Here is a 19,925-nt window from a genome sequence, read left to right as displayed (position 1 = left end):
GCTAACCATTGAATACAGTACCAATATCTTGGTACCTCTAAATTACCTCTAAGCTCTCTTTTCTCCCTCTTAGATATTTATACACTGAATTAAAATCACAGTAGGACATCTATGACTTTGTTTCTACTTGCCAAGATTTAAGTTGCCTCTCTCTTCTTTTGATAGATGCACGTACCATAATGCAAGCAGGATATTAAAAAGCTAATTCTTTTTCTTTCCCCTCTTTAAAAATCTTGCTTTTTTTTTTTTTTTTTTAAGGATCAGCTAACTCAAGTAGCTCTTTTGTAGCCCTTTATTAGCTTGCAGCAAGCTTTGTTAAGCATGACATAGCAGCACAATTTTAAAATGTACAAGAGTGGCCATGATTAATGTGTCATTTTGTCTGATTTCCCCTCTCTGGTTATGGCTTTTTTTTAAGTGGGCAAATGGCAAAATGACTTAGGAGATTTCTGCAATAACAACAATTAAAATAACAAGAACTCAGCTTGTGCCTGTAAAAAATGACTAGAAAGACCAGATTGATGGCTAGGTTTGTATGTCCTGAAGTAAAGCGTATTTCAACTGAATGTGTGCTATAGATACAATCCAGTCTTGTTTGGGCATTAGCTGGAGTTACACTAAAAAGTCAGCTAAATCTTCCATTGACCTCCTATGCCCAGCAGGAGAATGTGACATTGTAGTGGGGGGACCACCATTATCACCCGTGCTTGGTCATTAGTGTTGCACCTGTGCAATATGGGAGCATCATCAGTTTAAAATGGCAGCAGATACAGTGCTAGGTCCACAGCGGGGACTGTGCAAAATCATGGTCAATGCTGGTTCAGACTCCACAGACTTTATTTTCAGGGGTTTTCCATTCAGGACAACAATTCTTCTCTGGTTTAACATTGGAGTAGCTCTACCAGATTTGACTAGAGATCATAGAAACATAGAACAGTGAAGGTTGGAAGGTTCTTCAAAAGATCACCTGGTTGAACCTTTTATGCAAAAGAGTGCCTAGATGATTATCTAGATTATCTAGCACCCTATCCACAAGTATATTGAAAACTTCCAGTGATGGGGATTCTACCACATCCATACTGAGGTTGTTCCAGTGATTGATTGCTCTCTCTGCAAAAAACGAGAATATATCTTTCACAGATCACACTGAAACCTTTCCCAGTGGAACTGGTACCTGCTGCCCCTTGTCTTGTCCGTGTAGCTACTTGTGAAGAGAGAGCCCCCATCCTCTTTGTATCCATCCTGTAAGTACTGGAAAACTGTGATGAGATACCCCCTTTTCTTCCCCAGGCTGAAAGGCTATAACTCCTTCAGACTTTCCCCAATTCAATTGTATTTGTGTCCAAATCCAGTCTGTGCACTTCTTTTTTGAATTGTGGTGATCAGAACTGGACACAGTACTCCAGGTACAGCCTGACACGTACTGAGTAACGTGGGATGACTAGATTTCTGACTGCTAGCAATGGACCAGCAGATACAGTCCATGATCTGATCTGCCTTTGTTGCACAGAAGCAAAGATGTACAGATTTTCATTAGCAAAGAATCTGATGCAATTAAGTTAAACATGGCAACAAAGGGAGGAACTGAAGAACAGATAATGGTGCTGATGTTGAAGGTCATCTAGTCCACTACAGATCAAACAGATCAGTTAGAGCAGGTTTCCCAGGACCTTTCTCAGTGAAGTTTTGAATATCTCCAAAGACATAGACAACTATTGCAATCCAGTAGGATATATCAGTAGAATGTCACCCTGTATACTTGCAGACATGAGCTAACAGATAAATTACTAGAAGTATTTCCAAACATGCACTCATTCCCTTCACTGAAAATCTGTCCTCACCCAGACTAGGAAAATCTCAGATTAAATAGCTTGAGATTACACAGGAATACCATCAGCAAATTTGTTCTTGGTCCACACAGCACTTGCAAACTGTTTGTTCTACTGATTACCCATCCGAAGTTCACACTCTGTTGCTTTGCTACATAGGTCAACCTCTTTGTTTCTGGATGATTTATGTAATTCTTCAAACCAGCTCAAAATCTAAATAGGAAATTTTACACTACATGAAGTAATATCTCCGTAAATATTTGTGCATTTCAGCCTGACGTTTGCCTTACACAGTAACAGAAGACCTCAAGCACTCAAATGATTGTGAAATTTAGACACAAATGGTTTGCAAACAAAGCCATTAAATCTGAATTTACTCTTAAATGTGAAAATATATTCACAGAAAAACTGATCCATTCACAGAGCACTTACTAATCAATGGTTGGGAAGCGTGTTTGCTTATGCTTCTCTCTGGTCAGTGCATGATTTTGAAAAACACCTTGCTCTTCTTCCAGTTGTGCTTCTTGTAATTCATGGCAAATGAGTTTCCTATTGACACTGCACAGGATGTCAACAGCTGCTGCAGTTTGCCCAGAGTTGGTCCTGCCCCATCTCCCCCTCAGAGGACTTAGCTCTGCAATTGTTTGACTTCCCAACAGAAGAAGGTTGGAAGATTTTTGAATGTCACTGAACAAATTCTCTGTTATTTTGAGGAACTAAGGCACGTATCTTGAGAAATCCTCTCTATTCCAGATATGCAACATAGCTGTGAGTTTCTTTCAAAGAATGAGGTGGCAAAGCCTGTGCTGACACATGGATCATGTGTCCTGGTAGCTGACCCAGATCTCTAGCCCCTCGCCACTCATGGCTGTCTTAGGCAGAACCCAGGGGTCCAGAAATGATGCCTCATACTACTTTGGGCAAAGTGCCTCCTGGTCCATTTGTCCTTTCCCTTCATTAGCACCTTTCTAAAATTTAAATCTGTTTTTCCCCTTTTATATGCTCATTGCTTTCTATGTTGTTGTTTTGTAACAGAGGCCAACTAATTCATTTCCTAGCATTAGTAATCTTTATGTATTTATATGGAATTATCAGTTTCTTCCAACCAAATATTTATATATTTGTTTTAATTCCCATGTAAATTCAACTCTGAATTGTTCCCACCTCTCTTTATAGGCTGTTTACCACATTTTAGTCCAATGGTCCAATGCATCTCTGCTCCCCAGAGGACTGAACACTGATAAGGGCACCACAAGTTCTGAGGTCATGAGCCTCATTCCTTATTTTAATCTTTTCCTTCTTTTATACTCACAAACCTTGCAACCTTTCTGGTTTTCTACCATTCCTTTAATCAAGTTCATTGTAGTCATCATTTTGTTGTTTTCTCCTTTATAGCTAGAAAAAGCTTTTTTATTTTTCCTTCAGTTTGCAGCTTATTTACTTCTGAAGAAAAAATAACACACACCAAAAAACAAACAAAACAAACAAAAAAACAAAACAAAAAAAAACAACAAAAAAAAAACAACCCCACTGACCAGAAACAAGAATTCTAAACAGTGCTTCAGATAAAAAAATGGATACATGAGTAGATCTGTATTCCTAAGTAAGATTGAACCAAATTAATAAATGATGGATTAAGCGATGAATACTCTTAGTTTAATGGACATTAATAGAAATTGCTAGATGTTCACATTGATGCAGAGTTAAGCCTTTTATTTAGGAGCCTAATAGGTATCTATGATCAACCTTATTGAAGTCTCCAATTAGAGAGAAAAAAAGTGAACTGAAAATATACTGTGGGTGACTGTAATCCACATTTGAAGAAAAAAAAAAAAAAAGCAGCAGCTACTTCACAACAGACAGGAAGATTCCCCTGAATTTAAGAGGATACGAAGAAAAAAGAGAGAACAGGACACTTGTTTCATTACTCAAGGTTGAAGTTTCACAGGACATTTTTATCAGGCTTCTACAAAATTACATGGCATTACTTGCAATGTTGACAGACATCATTTAGAGTTAACACATCAAAAAGGGAATTGACACTTTTTTTTTCCTGATTTCTTCCCATAAAGCAATCCTATAGATCAACGGTACTTCCAAAGAACCAGTGAATAAACCAAAGATGTTTGATATTGGCTTCAAATTCCCTGATGATGTTCTAATGCTGCACTGAACTATCAAAATATTTTGACAGCAGGAAAGGGCTGGAAATATCATTAAGTCAGCACATCTTGTTCAATTTTACATTTCCCTGTTTCTGGTCATTTTGCAAATAGGTTGTTTTCCTTCACAGCTTATTGAAATGTGTGAGTTTTACACCTTCCTTGAGCTCAGAAACAGCCCTAGAGTGAGCTTTCTCTTACATTTTGACACTTGCATTTCTGCTCCCAACAGAAACTAGGAATTGTAAATCTGTAGTAACAAAGGTTCCCAGAGAGGTAATTGTCATTTTGGGGATTCAGGAAGGCTGGAATCAGGAAAGTGATTAGGTGATTGTAACTCCACCAGCAAGCAAATTCCTCATTAAAGGCACAGAGGCAAAACAGAGAGGAGAGAAAAAAAAAAGAAAAAAAAGAAAAAAAAAAAAAAAAAAAGAAGATCCCGTTTCAAATTTCTGCTACTATCTGTAATATCTATGTAGCTATTGAAACACACAGATGGTCTAATTGTAGTTTACAACTCCATCCTAGAGGAACCTAACCATACAGTGACCCTCCTTCAGTCTGTGCCCAGATGGCACTTCTGTCTTACATCAGGTGCTGCAAAAATGCACTTACTTTCTGTAATATCATTTTACCTTTCTCTGAGCCTCCACAAAAGAGCGAAGAAATTGCAGCTCCGACACTGATCTTGTTATGTGAACAATTCTTGAGTCTCCCATATCATAAATGAAGTTTTGTGAACTCCATAGCCAACTGGAGTTCAATTCACTGGCCAGATAACCCTGTTAGACTGCCTCATCACAATCCGAAATACTTTGCTTCACACCCCTGCAGTGACTATAGGCTCAGGCAGACACTCTGGCATCAGCTTACTCCTGATCTCAGGCAGGCTCATCTTGCAAGTGGAAAAGACTTCTCAGATTTTTTTTTTTCTTTTATTCTTTAATGAAACCTAACTTTGCCTGATGAATTCATCATTAGAGAATTCAAGAGCATATAAAAGCTAGTGTACAAGGGAGAAAGGAAAGGTAATGTGTGGAAATGTTAAAGGAGAAGGGGAAAAAGTCTATGTTTTGTTGGTTTTTTTGAACAAATTTCAAAATATGAGGGAAAAAAGTGAAGGAAAAATGTGGTTAACACAATGTACATAAAACGCCACATCGAGGCAGGCAAAGCTTAACTTACTTCTGGAATGCACCGCTGTAGTAAGTCTGCATCTGACTTTTAAATATGAGTATTTTGAGCTTCTCAGGAATGAGTCACATTAGCTTCTATGAGTTCACATTGGAAAAAAAAAAAAAAGAGAGAGAGAGAGAGAAACATTGATCTATTAGAAGTCATGAATATAAGCTTAAAGGCTTTCTACAAAGTTGATTTTTCAGGCCCATTGTGTAGATCTATTTCAGTGCCTGGATCATTTAGCAGATAAAGGAGTTCTGACCTTCTTTCTCATCAGTTTTGCTGCTAGAAGTGTATAGTTAATTCACATGCTAAAAATCCTAAGGACATTTTTATGAGTATAATAACGCAGCAATGCAGCCACAGTAACCAGCTTTTATACTGTAGGAGAATGGCTACCTTAATTAATTTTCTCAAAACATTACCAGATATCAAAATTTATTAAACTAATCACCCATTTGTGTTATCACTCAAATCCACTTCAAGCTATACAAATGCAATTTTAAAGTCTCTAATCTATAATATTCTATTTTAATTATTTATTTAATCAGAGACATGGAGGAGGCTTATAGTTTAATATTTTAGAGCTAATTTCTACTGAAAAAAAATATCATCCTATCCCACCCCCTTCATATACTGCTGTCTTCAAAACAGCAGATGAATTTCCATTACTTCTACAGTTCTTTTACAAGCTTATAGACTGTTTCTTACATCATCCTGATCATATTCATGTTGCCCTGTGTGTGAAACATGGTAACAACTGGTACACACCTCTCTCTGGTCTCAGAAGAGATGCAAAGGCTTGAAGTAACATTGTGATCAGTCTCACATACTGCACATTCAGATCTGGAGGAAGAGAAGCAGGCCAGAAAAACTTCAGTTGCTGCTGTCTACATGGATTGCTTTTGCACATTAGCCTAGGGTAGCATTTTGGACGGTTAGTATTTAATTCCTTTTTGGAGTGCTATATTTACTTTAAAGAAAAAGTAAACCAGTTTTTTTTAAAAGTTAATTAGTAAGATTTGTCATTTTTTGTTAAAAAATGCACAAGCCAAATGTTAAGAAAATCCAAATGAATGCAAGGCAAAAGCCTTTTTGGTAAGGGATTTCAAGGATACGAACTATAAAGTAATGAAGATGCAGAACCCACTTTCATTCTCGCATTAAAACTACTTTTTTTCCCACTTTCTTTAAATTCTTCTGTGACAGACTAGAAACTGCTCAGAGAAACAGATCGTATAATCAAAAGAAAATTGTTTCACAGTATTTTACATCATCCTGGGTCATGTCAGTGACTTCTGTGGCTCAACATCTGTGATGAAAAAAAGTCTAAAATTTTAACCAGGTTCAGACACCCAAAACTTCCATGTCCAGAGATGCTTCCTGACTGTCCTTATGTGCCCCTGCTCTCTATTTATAAGTCTTAAGACACTTCAGATTTTGTACTCTAATTTGTATACTGCAAGCCACCAATGATGACAAATGCTTTCTAAGCTGCAGTTAGCAAGATAGCATAGATTGAAACTCTTCCTTTTTATTATCTTTTTTTGATGCACACAAATCCTTTAAGACAAATTTTGGCAATTGTTCTGTTATTACATGTCCCCTTTCCCCTCCAGATGAATTATTCATACTTTGTTGTCATAGCAATCCTTTCTCTCTCTGAAATGTTTAATAACTAGTCTTGACTCCAAACTAGACAATGAATCAAGGTGTAACAAAAGCTTTATTAACTAATGTGCTTTGAGGCACATACATTGTTTGTCTCCCACCTACACTTGCCTTAAGCAGCTGTCAGTCCAGTCACAGAAACATAGAAACATTAAGTTTGAAAAACACCTTTGAGATCATCTGGTCCAACCATCACTCTACTACCAATGTCACCCACTAAACCATGTCCCTACACACCAGGTTCAACCTTTCCTTGGCCACTAAATGGCAGAGGGCCCACAGGGGAAGACAGATGAAGAGCAGCTGAGATCACTTAGCCTGTTCAGCCTGGAAAAGAGGAGGCTGAGGGGAGACCTCATCGTGGTCTACAACTTCCTCACGAGGGGGAGTGGAGGGGCAGGAGCTGATCTGTTCTCTTTAGTGACCAGTAATAGACCCATAGGAATGGTGTCAAGCTGCGACAAGGGAGATTCAGGCTGGATATCAGGAAGGGGTTCTTCACTGAGAGGGTTGTCGCACACTGGAACAGGCTCCCCAGGGACATAATCATGAAGGCACCTAACAAGAAGGAGATGTGTCATGGGCAGAAGGATGGCGCCTGCAGCACAACTGACACCAGTGCTCAGGGAACCTCTGTCGCGCAGCTCACAGACACTTACAGGTGGTACCACTGGCACCGCAATGACGCAGGGAACAGGCTGCCCCCTCAGCCATACAGTGACAGGGGGCCTGGGCCTTCCCCATGGCACAACAGTTGTGTGGGGTGAAGGCAGGAGTGTCAGGCATACAGCTGGGTGGAGCAGAGGCATGCCCGTAGTCCGGCACGCAGCGTGGGACCCAGCCATGGCTGTAAAGCAGACAGCAGCATCAGACCCATGCATAGAAATAAACCTGACAGTGGCATGGGGCCTAGGGGTGGAATTAGACTACCTCCTGGTTCGGCACCCTGGCCTGAAAACACTCCTGAAGGCATCCCATTTGGGCAGTCCCGGGCAAGGACTGGCTTGTCCTTCTGCCAAACACTGTAAAGCCCATGGAGTGGATCCTCCAGAAGATGCGGAGGAACCCATGGAAGTGGATCCACCTCGGCCAGATCAGGCCTGCAGCTACCCTGGCATGTCTTCACTCTCTGCCATCCGAGTGCACCAACAGCATCTCAGGAGTGCCCGGTGAGCTCCCTACTCATCCTGCAGGCTCCATCACAAGCATTAGCTTGGAGCCACCAAACACCATGGACATCCCACAGGCTCACCTGCAAGGTGTCCTGGCAATAAAGAACTCTGTTGCCGACTCTCAGGGGTTGTGTGAGTGCTTCTTTCCCATCTCCCAGCCCTTGTGCGAGAGGTGGCATCCCTTCTGCACAGAGCCTCAAGGGAGAGCACAAGAGAGGACCCAGGCTGCTGTGCTGGGGTGACAGGAGGAGTCCCGAGGGCCACCATGCACCTTTAACATCTTTGAAAATAGACTTAGGGGTGAAAATAGTAGTGCGTAAGCAATTATAGTTGACTAATTTCTTATATTAGTAGTGAATTTCTATATCTGAGTAATTGGTAACGACAGACATGGAGAAGGCTGAGGTACTCAACAACTTCTTTGCCTCCGTCTGCACTGATAGACGGGCTTCCCAAGTCTTTCATTTCCCTGAACCCATACATGGAGGCTGGGGGAGCAAAGTCCTACCCACCATAAGTGAAGAGCAGGTTTGAGACCACCTGATGAATCTAAACAGGTACAAGTCTATGGGACCTGATGACATGAATCCCAGGGTCCTGAGGCAACTAGCTGATGTAGTTGCCAAGCCCCTCTCCATCATAGTTGAAAACTGGCAGTCAGGCGATGTCCCTGGTGAGTGGAAAAAGGGAAATATCATGTTCCTACTCTTCAACAATTAAAACAAAGAATTGAACAAAGAGCACTACTCTTCAACAATTAAAACAATTAGGAGACATTTCTTCTCAGAAAGAAGGCAAGCATTGGAACAGGTTGCCCATGGAAACGGACAAGTCACCACCCCTCAGTCCAGTGATATTAATGATGACAGCAAAGACGTCTATAAGAAACACCCTTTACATAAGCCATTTTCTTAAATAGTGTCCCTCTCCTTTTCAGAGTAATTAACTACTTTTCTGTTAGTCATTCATTTCAAAAACAGCAGTAGGCAGCTGCTGCTCTCTGCAGAGGACTCCCCTTTGTGACGGATGTGGAACTGGGGATCAGGGATACATTATAAATCACAAAAAGCATCAGATCTTAATAGGGAGAAGAGTGACAGAAGATTTTTTTCACTGTTTTAAGCCTGTGTCTAAATTACACCCTGTTTAACTGTGTCCCACACTGCATACCAAGTAAATGTTGATCTAACTTACTTGTTTACTCTGACCACTACAGTGGGCAACATGATCGATATTTACACCTGAGCACTGTATAGAACTCACTGTAACCTTTCCACCTACCATAGACCTGAGGAGGAAAAATAAGAATGCAAGAAAGTATTCAGTAAATACACAGATTTGAACTTTTTCTACCTTTTTTTTTTTTTACAACAGTCCCTTTGGGGAATATAGTCCGACAGGATAAACATCCCCTTTAATTGTTATTTTCTCTAGCAGAAAAATGTCTGCTTCTTTGTCAATGGTGCCACCTTATGCATTTGAAGACTTGAATACGTACTAATGGTGACATTTTCCTTTCCTTTAATGAATGCTGGAGAGCCAGCATCGGTGACCACCAGGGGCACAGCACTGCTCTCCTGGAAGCTGCACCTGTTCCTAGCTTCCAAGCCCAGATTCACTCCAACCCAACTGATCTGTTTCATCCACTACATGCTTTTTTAAGGTCAGCAGTAAGATACTTCAAAAAAACATCTAGAGCTCTCTGTATGGATTATATAGTCATTTCACTTGGTCCATTTTGCATTGATTTTATAGTTTACAGGGGCCTTTACTTCTGTGTGCTATTCCTAAAGCAGAGAAGGTGGCACTGTCCACAAGAAGAGATGGGCAGGTCTGGTGTTCCAATTCAGTTTAGTGCAGGCAACTACATAATCTGTACCAATATTAATTTTGCAGTTTCACATATATCCTGTACTGTTTTCCCCTTGGCAGATACTGTGGACAACGTTATTCTTATATAGATGAAATGCAAGAGTTATAAGTGGTGGACAAATAACCTACATGTTGAATCACATGGCTGTATTCTTCTGTAGGGTTCAGAATGGGCACTGAAGGGCTCAGCTCACAGTGTTGATATCAGCAAAAAGCTACCTGTTAACCAACTGAAGCCTTGTTCTAAAACCTCAGTGTTCGACCTGTAAGTGGTAAATCAGCTAATACAACAGTCTATAATAAACAGTTCTTCTTGATGAGAGGTCTGACAGAAATGCAAATCACTATAGTTTCTGATGCTGGTTCTAGTTCAAAAATTACAGTCAATTTTCTTGGAAGAAAGTTTATGGGAATAACAAAGGCTTAGGTTTTAAGACACCAGCTGCCTTCAAGCCTGAATAAGGCATTTAGGATGAGTGCCTTATTTTTGCCCAGCTTGTCCAGATGAGAAAAAAAACAAAAAAAACAAAAAAAACAATGTCCCAGGCCAAATCCACACAACAAAAGTTTGCTTCCAGGGATGAATATGAAACCAGTTATGTTCCCCAGAAGTTCTGCTATGTTGGCAAAACTCCCACTAGACAAAAGATGTCATTCAGGAAAGTGATGCCAGGAGAAACAAGGCCTCCTTTTGCTTCACTTCTACTTGCAGTGTCTCTATGGGGAAAAAAAAGAGTAACTTTGCCAATACAGGGATGATAACTGCTGTGGAGACCAGTTGTTACACTGAAATACGTGCTCTTTTTCAAATTCATCCCATTTTTTCAATCATTTTCATGTCTCATTATTTATTTAATTACTTTACCCTGCATTTTGTTCATTCTGCTTTTAGTTTTTGCAGTACCTACACCCAAAATACTCCCTTCAGTCAAGCAAGGTCAGAAAAGCTCCTCCTGAGTAGGCTCTTCCCCTGTAAAGCCTTTCATTTGTTCTTCTATCCACATGGGCAGCGGTATATCCAGCATCATTTATTCTTCTTTAGTTTTGTATACATATTTGATCTAACACATGCTTAGTCTATTCAATGCCCTATTGGAAAGGTCTCCAGAGTCCCTGTGAGGCTTCTGAGATGCATTTATTAAATAAAAAGCTGAATTTGCATGACCAGGATTGAGAATAGTTTGTAATACTAGTATTCATTTGACCTATGCCAAAATTAATTTAATAGTTTTTCATAAATCATCATTTGCTATTGTGCATTTATTTTATCTCATAAATGTGTAATGAATAATCTCTGGGTTATACTAAATTTGACATTTTATAGCACATTAAAATCAAAACAAGAGATGTAAAAGAACAACATTTGAAAATAATTTCTCTGGCTCAGACAAAATAATGAAAAAGGTCCAGTAAATTTAACAAAAATATCTGGATGATTTAACAGTTACTTCAGAATTTTGAAACAATCATTTTCCATGCAAAATAGAATGAATAATATAGTATGCAATATGTGGCTGTGCGTCAATTTGAATGAAAATCATGTTGTTTTTTAAATCACACAAGAATACAGGGCTTGTCCAACAAAATGTACCGGCTTGTAAATTCCCTGGATGAATTCAGCTAGTCTCATTGAATCCTTAGATAAAACAACACGGTTAAGTTCTGTTGACCAAGACTTACCTGAAAAGCCAATATCCTGGAGTTCTAACCCAGTTCCTTAAAGTTGTGGGTTTTTTGTTTGCTTGTTTGTTTGTTTGATTGTTGTTGTTTTAATATTATTGGTTTTTCTTCGGGTCTCTCTTGCCTCTCTTATTTTCCTGTTGGACTTGATTATTTTTTTTCTTCCCTGGATCGCGTACTGAATAAAGTAGCAGAATAGTTTTACAACTCAATTCTAGCTCCTGCACCCCAGCTCACCAACATTGTAACACTGATTACCACCACATTGATACACTGATTGGTTCTGAGTTTTTTGTGATCCAGTGAATTAAAAGAAGATTTATCTTTCGTGGAAATCAGGTGTCCTGTTACTTCCATGGACCAGGCAGTATCTTGTAGGATCACTACTGTGAGAAAGGACTACAAGTAATCTCTTTTGCAGTGTGTCAGATGCAATCCATCAATACCTTGGGCCTTGTTAATCCTGCCAGACAGCTCCAAAGCCATAGGACTGAGCTGAGAGCTGAAGTCCGGAAACAAAGCAGTCAATAGTTTCATCCCTTTTTTGTACTGCCTCTATGGATATCAATGTAAGTCTACAGTGGGGAACAGCCTTCTGTGGTCTGAAATGCTCTTAAGTCTCAGCACAAACTTCAAAATCTCTTCTTATCCTTTTTTTGTTTCCTGGAAGCAACAAAAAAGTTCCTAAAAACAATTCTGGAGTTGATACTCTCCCTAAATGAGTTAGAGCAACAAGGTACATTTCTGTGAGAAGTGTGTGATCTATGAGTCAGACATACACAGCTTTATTCTTTCTATCCATTTGTTCTGTCCCCAATCGATATTGAAACCTCACTGCAAAAACCAAAGAAGCCCAAGGAGTGTGGCCCCAGCTTCTTTGCTGTGCACCACCTCCGGGGTGCAGCTTCTTGTTTGTGATAGAACATTCTTCCTTTCACCCCCTAGATACATGGAGTTGCTTAATGAAGCAGCACCCTGAGCTGCAATTTTTGAAGTCCAGTTCTCCTTAATACCACAGCAATGACTGTCCAGGGCTTAAAATCAGGAAAGAGTGTCATCCTCTCAAGATGTATTCACTGTCTCTCTCTCTTACTGTCTCAGACACATAGCTTGCAGTTAAAAGTGGCTAAATATTTTGTAACTGAGGGGCAGTTTAGTTTAGAGCCTTAAAAACTCCTTCAAAGAGTTGTAAAAGTACTTTTGAATAAAAGCACCACAGACAGCATTAGATGCCTCTGCTTTTCTGAAAGCTACATTTCATCAGAATGGATTTATCTTTTCCCATCCTGGAGGAGAGACACCCCTCTATAGTGGCCCCTTACCTATGGAACATGCTACTGAAAAACACCATGTTGCATTCAGAAACCAGTGTGTCTGGTTCAAGATGGAAATCCTGTACACTGTTTTTCATGGCCTTTTCTCAAAAATGACTCCTTATTTCATACAGGAAACCAGACTGCTTTTTTGGAGGGAGAGAGGAGGAATACCTCGAGTTGCCATTCCACAACTATATCTGACATGCTTTAAAAATTCCATCTCTAGAAGAGCCAGAATGCAGCCTGTAAATGCTGTGTGGCTAGTTACCAGCATCAGCAACTATAACCCATAAAGCAATGCTTTGCCACAAGCAACTGAAGACGCAACTGCAGGAAGGCAGCATCACCACTAGTTATATTGCTAAAGGGGTGTGGGTCTGCAGCCCTCAGCTCCCCTGTATTTTTGGAAGACTTGCAAGCATTTTTGAGCCCCAGGAGGTTGCCAGTTCCAGCCCAGAGCAGCAGAGGACAGCAGGAATGCCAAGCTGACACTGACCAAAACGTGCTTTGGCCCAGGGGCAGCTGATCTCTCCAGCTGTGATGACTGCTTAGTCCCATCTACATATCTGTCCCTCCCACGGAGTTTGTCTATAAACTTTCTTCCTATTTCCAGTAAAGGAAAAGACTGCAGGCAGAAATACATTCATAAACATAAGCTTTAGTCTCCAAGCTCCCTTCTGAACTGACTGCTCTTATGGCTTCTGCCTGCAGGATCTCTCCTGTCCCTTCTTTTCTCCCTCTTGCCTCAAAGAAAAGCTCAGTATTTATACTTCTGAGTTAATGAGCCTGCCTGCCTGACCTGACTGTCAGGATGAATCAGCAGGCTAGTTCTGCACCTCCATGCCTAACCGACACTCTCTCATGGATGTAGCATCATTTAATAGTATTTTTTTTTTCTGTATTAACCCAGTGGCAATTCTAACATACCTTAGAAGCACGAGGCAATCATTATTTTCTTAAGGTAGGTCTCATGGTCTACCTGCATCCTAGATGTTTGTAATAATCTGGATCAACAACTGGATGATTAACATCTGGATCAACAGCTAGTGTCTGGTGGGTAACTGTTTCTGACCTTTTGCATACCTCTGTAAAATAGATCCTGGAGTGGAAGCCTACGTTCAAACAAGATTCCTAATTTAAATTTAATATACTTTTGCTAGTAAACCTACATAAAATTAAAACTTAAATACCGACAACTCATATCCATGCCCTCACTGTAATTCAAGAAATTATTTGTATTACATAAAATTAATAACCCCATAATATGTATGAACTGCTGAAGGCAAATCACTGAGCCAGGTAATTCAGAAATGACAAGCCCTAAATCTAAACCTGTGAATGTACTGAAATAGTTAAAAAGCTACAGCCTCTTCTGCAACTTCAGGAATGATATTTTCTGCATTTCTGTTTGTTTAGTTACTTAAATTCAGTGACTAATTTATTCATAACGGAGAAATGTTTGGCTGCTGAAAAACTGGATAGCTTATTATCCCCTCACAATCCATAAATATAAATGAGGTGTAACAGGATGAGATCTGCTAGTTCTAAAATCATGACAGACACGATGATCAGAAACTATTAATACAATTTGTTAGTGATGGACAATACTTCTTTTATTTAATGAACGATTATTTGCAAAATCAATTGAATAAAAGGAAGCTTTCTGTAAGTAACCAGCTACTTAATGTGGTTTAATTTAACTAAAATAAACAATTTTATAATGTTGGGTTTGTGCTTTTAATTGAGTTGCAAATTCCACTCAACTGCATCTTGACAAGAGACACAAACAAGAGGATAATCATAATAGGGTAAACAGTGAATGTATCGTTCATCAAATTTCTAAATTACTTTTTAGTCATAAGCTGACTAAAGTTATATCAGACTACATAATGACTAAATGGATGCACATACAGATAGAACATATTCACCTGATGAACAAAAAGAAGTACCAAATTTAGCATAAAGGTTGTATGTAGAAAATCAACATGTTCCTGTGGTTACTAATCAGGGAGGTCCAGCATTCCTTCAGGAGTGTAACTAATAAGTTAAAATGCAAAACAAGATTAAAACTGATATCATAAAAATGTTTCCTCTTTGTTGATTTAAGTGATGATTTAAAAAGGTAATAGCAAACAATCTACTCTGGTCAACTTTTTATTAGAAATACAGCTGCAATTGTTTTTCTGTGGCAGAATATATCACATAGGAAAAGAAAATCACTTTTTTGTGATCATTTTTCTACGTGGTAATTTCTTAGGCACAAAGAACCCTTTTACTGTGTTGGAGAAATTCTTCAGACTGGAAGTTAGTGGGGAAATATCTCCTAGGAGTGGCACCAATCCAACATGACATCATTCTGCTGTAGACTTCTTAGCTTAATTTTAAGCCAGCTTTAAGATCATTTACATGTACGTAATTCCTTAATTACCATTGAGTGCACTTTGTAACGTTAGCATAATATCCGGTAATATTATTCACATTTCTTTCACCAATACGGATGCTTACAAATACCACAGCATATGGAAAGCTGCCAATTTCACTTGAGCCACTGAATTGTTTTGCCCGTCATTCAAGTTTCTTAGCACACATTCATAAAATAGAGGAATTTTAATAAAACAAATTATAGTAATTTGCATAGCACTTTTGGGAAGACATTTTTTAATCTCAGGTATCCCCAAGTCACCTCTGTGTGGGAACTTCTTCAGCACCTTTTCCTCTATTTCCCCTTGGTCTTCAGAAATGAAAGACAACCAGTCTTGTCATTTAAAGGCTGAAGTAACATCCCTAAAGACTGTAGCCTCATATAAATCCATCGAAGAAGAACAGGGTTAACAGAAACGCAAACTTACCTTCACAGCCCTGCCAAGAGACAATTTATATGGGATGCGATGCCTATTCACATTTCAGCTTCCTTCCTCAGGACACTGAAGGACAGAATTAAATACAATTAAATACAGCAAGGCGGGGAGTGTTCATACAAAAAGCACATAACAGCAAATACAATATATAAAAGGAGCAAATTCAGCATGGTTCATATGGTTAAAATAAAACCCATTAGCATGTTAATGACTACAGTTCTGCTGCGCAAGGAGAGGAGGATGTCAAATGAAGAAGGTACATGTACAACACGCACAGATCCACTCGCTGCCTGCCCATTTACCCTGTCATTTCCCTGGCACGGCATGGGTAGCTGCAGGGAGCACAGGGCCAGAAACAGAAGAGATGTGCTGCTCTTACTTCTCTGTCCAAAACAGGGGCTTCACAGCCTTCAGTGGCACTACACTCAGAGGGGTGCTGCAGGACAAACTTGTTACTGCTCCATGGGCATATTTCATTTCTCCCATAGCTAGCCAGCCTTAGAGATACACTTGCATTTTGACATTTCTCAATAGAAGAGAGTAAAAGACAAGGCCTTAATTTGGGGGAAAACATTTGAGAATACAATATCAAAGTGCCTCAGTATTTTTCCCATTGCTCCCAGCAAACAGTCAGGAGGTCACACCAACCACATGTTAAAGAGCAGCAAGTAGACATCACTGAGGGAAAATCGGAGCATCAGTCATGAGTATTCTCTCCTTCCGTGCCTTCTGTAGACAATCCATACTTAAACTCTCCCTCAATTACATCCATACACGTTCTAGGTACAGGCATATCTCATACATTGTGAGAGGCAGTTCCTCTCCAACAAAGACTCAAATGTAATTCACTAGAGCAAAGAAGAAAATTACACTCTGGATATTAACTGTTTTAATCACTTGGGACAAATTATTAACATTTAAATAATCTTGCCCTCTAGGCCATATGCAACTGAACTTCAAAGCCAAGCAAACGAAAGACTGCTCCACAATTTGCATCTGAATTCAAGGAAAGAGTAGTGCACGATCTCTGCATGTCTGTGCTGTTCATATTTAATTCTTAGAGTAAAGGAAAGAGACAATTTTGTCCACATAAACTTACTGCTCTGTCTGGGTCATAAATTAAAAGGCAGCCCCAAATGTCCTTTACAAAGCTATTTAGATGGGCCTAATAAAAACATTAATGGCTTTTGCAGTGATCTGTCTGTCTTAGTAGAGAAGAAATAGAAATGATACTGAATAAAAAGAGTTTTGATGTGATGTAGTGCTATATGTGTCACACAACCTAAGAAAAAGTTCAGGACAGATCTTTTATGCAAACTGCTTCGCCTCTAGAAAATTCTGCTTTCATCCTTTGCCTCCTCCATCCTCCTTCCTATCCTTAGTCTTATATTTTACAGAAATCTGAATGAAAACTAGATTATTATTCCCATAGGATGTTTCAGTATCTCAATATTTGTGTATAAATACCTAGTCAGTGGACAAGAGGGAAGTAAAGGAGAGGGAGACAGAATCTTCTCAATGGTGTCCAGTGAGAGAACAAGAGACAACTGCACAAACTTACATACAAGAAACACTACTTAAACATAAACAAAAGGAAAAAAATACTGTGAGAGTGGTTAAACACTGGCACAGGTTATCCTGAGACTGAGGAATCCCATCCTCATGAGAAATATACTAAAAACCTAACTGGATATGAACCTGAACTACCTGCTTAGCTCTAGCTTGAAACCTGCTTCAGACCAGAGGGTCCCTCCAAGGGTCCCATTTAAGCTTACCTATTCCATGATTTTGAAGTTCCAGGAAGTTTCTAAGGTAACATGACAAAATATTGCACTATGCAATTCACAATCAAAGTAATCATTCCATTGTTTTTGTACAGAAGCCTTTTAGCTTGTTGAATCTAACTGAAATGTTTATTTTCAGATCTACTCCACATTGAATTTCATGTGCTTCCTTTACCCATAATTATCCTGGGGGTAAATTATTCCCCATTGTTACCTCCCTTTGCCAGCCTGTCGTTTACTTTGGTGTCACGTGTCCTGCCAGCATGTGGCACAGCTGAAATGCAGATGAAGAGCATAAGTGATAAAATAGCCACAGTGCAATTTCAAGAGCTTGGCAAATTTTCTGTGACTCAAGATTGAAGATTTTGGTTTGGTTCATTATTTTCCTTTGATTTGAGGAACCCAAATACTGTTGTTGATCATACAAAATGACCAAAACTAAATTCATAGAATCATAGAATCATAGAATATCCTGAGTTGGAAGGGACCCTTAAGGATCATCAAGTCCAACTCTTGACACCGCACAGGTCTACCCAAAAGTTCAGACCATGTGACTAAGTGCACAGTCCAATCTCTTCTTAAATTCAGTCAGGCTCGGTGCAGTGACCACTTCCCTGGGGAGCCTGTTCCAGTGTGCAACCACTCTCTCTGTGAAGAACTTCCTCCTGATGTCAAGCCTAAACTTCCCCTGCCTCAGCTTAACCCCATTCCCGCGGGTCCTGTCGCTGGTGTTAATGGAGAAAAGGTCTCCTGCCTCTCAACACCCCCTTACGAGGAAGTTGTAGACTGCGATGAGGTCTCCCCTCAGCCTCCTCTTCTCCAGGCTGAACAGGCCCAGTGCCCTCAGCCGTTCCTCATACGTCTTCCCCTCCAGGCCTTTCACCATCTTCGTAGCCCTCCTCTGGACACTCTCCAACAGTTTCATGTCCTTTTCATACTGTGGTGCCCAGAACTGCACACAGTACTCGAGGTGAGGCCGCACCAGCGCAGAGTAGAGCGGGACAATCACCTCCCTCGACCTACTAGCGATGCCGTGCTTGATGCACCCCAGGAAAAAAATTAAAAATTAAAATTATTTAATTTTTCCTGATAGAAAACAATCAAACCCAACCAATGAAATGAACAAAAAGCCAACAAATTTTTGAAAGACCTGATTCTTTCTCTTTAGCTTGCAGAAACTGAACTTTCTAAAGGAAAATGAGAAAAAAAAATATTGATACAAAACTACCCATAAGCATTTGATTAACAAAGTGTAACTGAAGACTCTGTCTTGTGATTCACAGTCATCTTTGCTCTAGAAAAAGGGCAACTCCAAATTTGATAACTCCCACAGAGTGCTATGGAGAAAAATACTGGGAGTCAATACTGCAATCCTACTGTCAACTCAAAGTGGCTGGTTACTGTTGTATGTGGCAAAAGTTAAGAGCTAATAATGCACTACATGCATCTATCCCACTTGGCAGCTTAGATGAAAAATATTTGTTCACGTACACGCTGACATAAAATCCAAGATTCAGTAGAGGATATGCTTGCTAGTAAAAAATGACAACTCAAAAGGCTCCACAGCAAGATAAGTCATCACAGACCTGCTCCCACCTCTGCTGTTTCACAGGACGCTGCTTCATCTTCTTGCTTCAATAGTACCGTTAGCCAAGCCAGCCAAAAAACAGACCTGCAAAACAAAGAGAAGGTAATTTTTCAAGCTAATCCTTTCCCTGAACTGCAACTACCCATTCACAAGGAAGTCAGCAGGACCACAGGGCCAGGGAGAGCAAGGAGTGATGACAGTTTCAATTAGATCAACCTCAGCGACCACTAAGCAGGTCTCAGGCTCACAAGGTTGTGCATGTGTGTGAAACAGAGACCTTTATCTTTTTAAAGCAGAGAGTTGTTAATTCACAGGGCAAGTACTGGCACTTACTCTAACAGAGAGAACTGGCACCTCTCAGGAAATGAAATGATGTTTAGTTCAGCCAAGGGAGAAATTGTGGAGAGGAAGATTAAATCTATATGTACCTCCTGGAAGACTTTAGAAAGAAGATGGACTATAAAAACTAACATACCCCAAGGGGTTCCCTCTACAGCATGCGACCCAAGGTGTTAAATGCAAACAAGTCCAGAATCCCTAATGAGTGTACACCAGGAAAAGCCTCAGCAGGTTGGCTGGATGTGGGGGACAGACCCTTCTGACTGAATGGATGAGGCAACTTACACACTGTTCCTCTTTCCTTTCTTCTAGAACTGTGTTGTTTACATTGGATCTGCACAATTTTTCCTTTCACCTTGCTTGAGTTGTGAGTGATCTCAGGGCTCCTGCACAGCAAGGTATTCTTCACCCAAAGACATGGCCAAGTCACAAACTGTGGTGCAAAATGCTTGCACAAACATCTCTGCTCCCAGAC

At 39.9% G+C, this 19,925-nt stretch overlaps 2 long non-coding RNA genes across 2 annotated transcripts; both read right to left on the bottom strand.

The window, feature by feature from the left end:
* Positions 1-5,176: 5,176 nt before the first annotated feature.
* Positions 5,177-6,075, bottom strand: LOC110353691 (uncharacterized). The gene is made up of 2 exons (XR_002404461.4): positions 5,942-6,075; positions 5,177-5,262 (listed from the first exon to the last, which is right to left on the bottom strand). It is a non-coding gene; the product is annotated as an uncharacterized lncRNA (long non-coding RNA).
* A 5,504-nt stretch (positions 6,076-11,579) lies between these two features.
* Positions 11,580-19,198, bottom strand: LOC140002170 (uncharacterized). Its single transcript, XR_011808304.1, has 3 exons — positions 19,110-19,198; positions 15,731-15,805; positions 11,580-11,743 (listed from the first exon to the last, which is right to left on the bottom strand). It is a non-coding gene; the product is annotated as an uncharacterized lncRNA (long non-coding RNA).
* Positions 19,199-19,925: the final 727 nt, after the last annotated feature.

Source organism: Anas platyrhynchos, chromosome 3 (assembly GCF_047663525.1).
Source record: "Anas platyrhynchos isolate ZD024472 breed Pekin duck chromosome 3, IASCAAS_PekinDuck_T2T, whole genome shotgun sequence".
NCBI lineage: Eukaryota > Metazoa > Chordata > Aves > Anseriformes > Anatidae > Anas > Anas platyrhynchos.
The sequence above is the reverse complement of the archived record's forward strand: the minus strand, read 5'-3'. Positions and strand labels throughout refer to the sequence as shown.